Below are 6,000 nucleotides of genomic sequence, written 5' to 3'. Positions count from 1 at the left end.
TTTGTGGCACAAAAAGAAAAAAGAGTTTTTGCATGAATTCATTCTGTATTTATGAGAACATGCTCGTAGTCCTCTGAATCCTTTGATGGATAACCCAAACTGATCTGATATGAAAACTCTTTTTGTCCTCTCGAGCTGTTCCCTCAGTTTCTTCAACAACAGCTCTATAGAGAGATCACCGGGACCTTTGAAGAGGTCCTTTTCAAACATTTTGGTCGAGCACTGACTGAAGATGCATATCTAAGTGTGCTTTGACCTGATCTGTCTTCATGCCGGCCGAAGTTCAAGATATGTCCAGAGCCCTGACCCACTTTCATTCATTCGCTCTGATCGTCTTGACTGTGGGCCGTGACCCCGGTAATGTTATACAAACGTCATGTGTCACAGGACTGACAGCTCCCGTAGGACAGGGGAGCGTTTGGCCTGTGAGCATTGTCAGAGAGTCCTTTGTGGACGGACAAAGACCTCTGGCAAACTGAACAATGGTGTTTTGCGGACAAGGTCAGACAAAAAAAAAAAAAAGACTGTGAGGCAATGTTTCTACTTTCAAACTTATCTTAAAACTTCTTCTGTAGAATGTTTCATAATCTCTGTTATTTCCCCCAAACTATTTATTACTCAAGTTGGCTCTTCCTTTGAGCAAAGCTTAAGAGGAACAAAGTATTTTGTGTTGAAGCACAGTATGGTTCCTTAATTATAGTATATCAAGATTTTGAAACTTTATCACATACCCTTTATGGCTGCTCATACTATAAGCTTTGATGTTCAAGGTCAGATGTTGTAAAGTTGTAATTGTGTAAAACTCTGAGTGGTAAATTGTCTTTAAGAATCTAGACAGGGTTGTGTTATTGTAGGATGATACCACTTTTGCTTCACACCCCCATGAGATTTCACTGCAGTGATGCTGTGACCATCTTTTTAGAGTGAGCGTCTTCTGGTTTAATTGGAGAGAATGTTTATTGCCTATTTAGTGCATCTAAATAGATAACCTGATGAAGCCCAGGGTTTGATCAAAGACATCGGCAGAAAGCTGCATTCCTCTGCAGCCGTCACCTCAAAGGAGTCACAGTCCAGCTACAGTAAACAGTCAGGACAACAAGCTGTGCTTTTTATCTCAGTTTTATTTCTGCTGCACCCTGTAGCTTTGAGGCTCCACAGCTGAAACCATCCCCATAACATTAAAGTTTCTTATTATAGTCACCATGTATTAGTCAACATTTAGCATTGTGTATGTCTTGTCCGCAGAAAAGTAAAGAAAAACACTGCAAGGAAGGAATGTTGAGACTGATGCACAAATATTGTTCTTAAAAAACACTGTGATACCCTCAGAAGACAGTGTCAGTGGTGGAAGGTAACTCAGCACAGTGGGGTCCAAAGGTCTGAGACTTGAGTATCTCCATTTATGGTATTTTAAGCCTCTACTACCCTGCATTTACCTCACAGCTATAATTATTATACTTTGCAGATTGAGATTTTGTGTCAAAAACATGTTATGTGAACATAGAATATGATGCTTTGTTGCATATAGCATAGAAAAATGAACAGCTACGACATTTAAATGCTACTCATATATGATATAATACATCAGCAAAAATTCTAAATTTGTTTAGTAAGCAATTGTGCAACACTTACAGAGGCCATTCTCTTGCCTTATTTATTACTTTTACTATTTTGCTGTTAATTCTTAAATACGATTTTAAATGCAGGACTTTAGTAAAGTATCTGAATACCTCATCCACTGCTGGCCACTTTTGTGTTTTGCATATTGTATACATATAGGCTCTATATCCATAAAGAATATATGATGAGATAGCAACTGGAAAATATGTTGAACTCTCTCACAAGGTAAATCTTGGGGTCTGGGAGATTAAAAAACAAAGATATGATTCTCAAATCTAGTTTCAGTTTTTGGACTTTTCTCTAATTTTTGTTTTTTGTGTGAAATATTTGATAAATTTGACCTCTCTGGGCCTTAAGCCTGATGTCTCTGTGGTGAAGCATGCCAACAACTCACAGACATCTGAAACATGTGACAAGGAGTCCAGACCAGACACAGTTTTTTGTACTGGTTTACAAGTCAAAAAGATTGGGAACTACGGGTTTAATCTTTACCAATGTGTTGTACTTTAGGGTAAAATCTTTGTCTGATAGTAACTCGCATTTCACTTCTAAAATGTAGTGAAGCTGAAGTATTAAGTACCAAGCATGACATGAAGTAAAGTACAAGTTCATCAAAATTGTACTTAAATACTATACTTGAGTAAATGTGCTTATTTTACACCACTGATGCACTTTTAGTTTATTTTGATATGCAATTCTAAATTAAGGTTAATTTGTGAAACTTAGTTGCTTCTTGTTTGTCTGCTTGTTTACCTTGAACCTTGATGTCAAATTTCTTAGACCTGCAGATGTACGTAGAAGTAAATCTGATCCTGGCTCCGATTCTGAACCAGATTCTGCTGTTCCTTTGCTGAATAAAGCCATGTTTTGTCAGTGATCCCAGGGCCTGAAGTCCTATTTCATGTCCCAGAGAACAGACGGCTTAGTGATGCAGCAAGCTGCCATGGAAACCAGAGTTGTCTGTTGTGTTGGTTGTGTCAGAGATCCGCCCTTTTGCCCTGACCCCTTCCCTCAGTGGCGGCACACTTTCCCTGGGGGATTTCAGATACAACATCTGTCCACCCCCTCCTCCCTGCTTTTGACCCACCCACTCCAAAAGCCAGAGAGCTTCTGGACTGGCTCTTCTCAATAAAGGCCCTCCACACACACCTGCTGAGTGGGTCAGAGGTCACCATCCAAGCAAAGGCACATTACCATGACCTGACAGGACTCCAGCCTGCATCAGACTCTCATACAACATAGCAAAAGAGAAAACAGTCATTCTTACACTTTCTGAAAAATACAGCTCCCATCACCCTTCAAGCTATCTCTGAAAAAGATCAACATCTTTTATTGTGATGTCTGCTGAGAACACGAGTTATGTGGATTTTATATAACATTAAATCAGCTTCTCATAACACTTTCCTTTTTCATTTTCCCAGATTGTTGCGTCTGGCTGCTGCGTCATGTGACCACTGAATGTGGAGACAGCGTCTGTGCCTGTGGTGCCTGCTGCCTCGCCGGGCCCTGAAGGAATCACCCGGCCCTCATCAATCTGCCTCCACATTCCACAATAGCTGACAAAGGGACTCCGCTCTGTCAGCGGCAGATGGCTTCGCCTCGGGCTGTCCACGCCAAGCACCCATTGTTTAGGCTCCGGAGTTTGATGCAGGGACCTTTGCTCCTCCTCCTTCAGTGTCACAAGAGGATACTGGGGTGCAGAAGTCGAATTCTGAATGTGGTGAAATAAACAGCGCCTGATATTTCGTGTTGGTTTTAATATAAGCTGAAACGCATGTTGCTAAATCTATAAGGATGTTCAACTTTATGTTATACAGTGGGTGGAAAAAAGTGAAATATTTGTGCTGTGACAAAAAAGCTGTGATCTCTCTGGATTATCCTGATTCCCACAGGGACACAGGAGGCAAGCGTGGCCCCAGCAGGCAAACAGCAACGGGCTCTCACAGCTTGCTATCATACTGGGAGCCATGTTTTTCTTTTGTTGTCTGCAACCAAGAAACACTGAGTCAAAATAAGGCAGTTTTTGAGAAACAGATAAAAATACATTTAAAGTGAGAGTGGTGATACAAAGAAATGCCAGAGCCGGAGTCACTGATATCGATAACACAGTTTACTGGTAAATTATGAATGTTTATTGTCTGGGAAGGTGATTGATAAGCCAGTACATGATAAGAATAATGTTTATGTGTCAAGAAAGTGATCTATAGTGGATCAGGTTTTTGATATTGATCCTATTGACTCTATAGCATCAATACTCAAAACAAGACTTAGTGTCAGTTGTATTGATTCAATCTCCACTTTCCTAATTTGAGGTCACAACAATCCAAACCTTTTCGGAAACAAAGTTCAGTTGCAGTTTTACACGCAGATAAAGCTACACAGTGGGCTTTTGTGGGATCTGAAGGTGCAGTTTGGTTAAAGGTCTTGTAACAATTTTATGGCCCTTTCTTGCCGCTCTCTTTCTTTCCTGGAAGTGGAGGGAAGTGAAGTCTTCTTTATGATGTGGGATTCCTTGAACGTGCTCACTGAAAGCTCACAGCAGCTTTGACTGACTCCATTCAGCAATTAACATAAAGCTGCCTCTCCATTAGAGAGCATGCAGCCCCGGCTCTCTGGGCTTTTTGTGAAGGAGCTGGCTATGTTTAACACATCTGTTGTCTCCCATGTCTGAGCAACCCACAGACAGGTCTGTTCACAGTGATCCTTTTATTTGGCCCTGAAAGGACCTATAGGGGCTCCTGATAGACGGCCTTCATTCCAATGGAAGTGGAAAGCCAGATAATGGGAAGAATGGGGAGCCACCACTCCTGCACACCCCCTGCTCCAAGCCCCTAAACATCCCTCTAAAGGGCTCCTCTTAAACAGTCTGATGCTGAGCCTAATCATGTTGAATTGAGAAACCATGTCTAAGGAAATTCCCGCCTCTAAACTGGGTGTTTTTTCCTTTAACATTTAAATTTAAATTTAAAAAATTGAAAGGAAAGCTGGTCTAAAATGACCAATTTTATTCAAGGTGATGATGTAGAAAAAATTTATGAAAAGCAAACTAGTCCAAAGTCGAGTTCAGCTTTCAGAAAATCAGAATTAATGTGCATTTCCATCTATACTGTTCTGTAATTAGGAACTGAGCATCAACTAAACCTCAAGCAAACATGATGTGGGAAACATAATGAAAAGATTTTCCTTGTTTCATGTATTAATTTGGTGAATGCTTCTCCCATCTAAAGTGTTTTGTCAGCTTTCCATTACACTTTGTCACATTCTGGTTTTATTGATACAGCGACTTTTCCACAACAGTGAAGTGTACGAACTTTTTTGAAAATATTTCAAGTTTTTCTCTGTTTTTTTGTCGTACAAATTAAAAATAAGCATAAAAATGGGTAGATGGTTAGTTTCCACTGAATCAAAAGAGCCAAGAGTTGATGTAAATAATAAAATTTTGTGGGTAAGTTAAAATTCATGTCCTTATTCTTTAGCATTTTATCAAAACACGCCTTTCATATACTCCTCTTTGGACTTCTATTACCAATAATTTATGTTTGAAGCAGTAATTTTGACCACATGTTTAAAACACCAGGGTCTGGATAGTGTAGCAGGAACATAGAGGTCAGAGTTTCATCCATGGGAGTGGAAGGTTAGGAGGGTCAGAGGATGTTTACCGCACTGTTTCAGCATCACTGATCAGGACAGCACAGGGATGGAAAGACAATAGACAAAACAATGTCCTATTTAAAGATGGGTCACTGCTATTTATAAACCGTGAACAGTGAGGAGGCCAGAGGAGGTGGGACAACATTTCACACTGTCTGTTCAGGATATGTCTAATTTATTTTGGTACATTCAGGACTAATTTCAGGTGACTTCATGACATGTATGAGGCCTGCATGGCTGCTCTGTGTGTCACTCTCTCTTACTAATGACTACTCGAATGCTGTTATCTGTGTAAATCTAAGGACCCGGTGGTCTCATCCATTTGTCATCCTAAGCTCGTATTTTGACGTCTCTAAGAAGCCCCAGATGCATCAGTTAAAAATAAAGTGGTAACAGAGGGACTCGGTCTGCAGCTCAAGCAGCTGATGAAATCCTCACATCAGCTGTGGTGGAGCCTGGTTGTTTTTTTATGTTGCAGTACAGCACAGTCTCTTTATCAGGAGGATGGTGCTGACTCGCTGCAGAGCTCGATCATTTGTGCAGTCCTCGGTGTATCCTGTGTGTTATTCCTGGTATCCCCTCTTCATTGTCTTCCTGCTTGTGAGATCTCTTTTACATCAAAATAGACACTTGTGGCCGGACACAATAGGCAGCATTGTCTCTCCCTGAAAGGAGAGCATGTGCTTTGCTAATGCCGCACTTGCAGCAGCCAACCTCCGGGACAACCTC

Source organism: Trachinotus anak, unplaced genomic scaffold, assembly GCF_046630095.1.
Source record: "Trachinotus anak isolate AG129_WGS33_773 ecotype Australia unplaced genomic scaffold, CSIRO_AGI_Tana_v1 ptg000003l, whole genome shotgun sequence".
NCBI classification, from domain to species: domain Eukaryota; kingdom Metazoa; phylum Chordata; class Actinopteri; order Carangiformes; family Carangidae; genus Trachinotus; species Trachinotus anak.
This window is presented reverse-complemented; position numbering follows the sequence as displayed.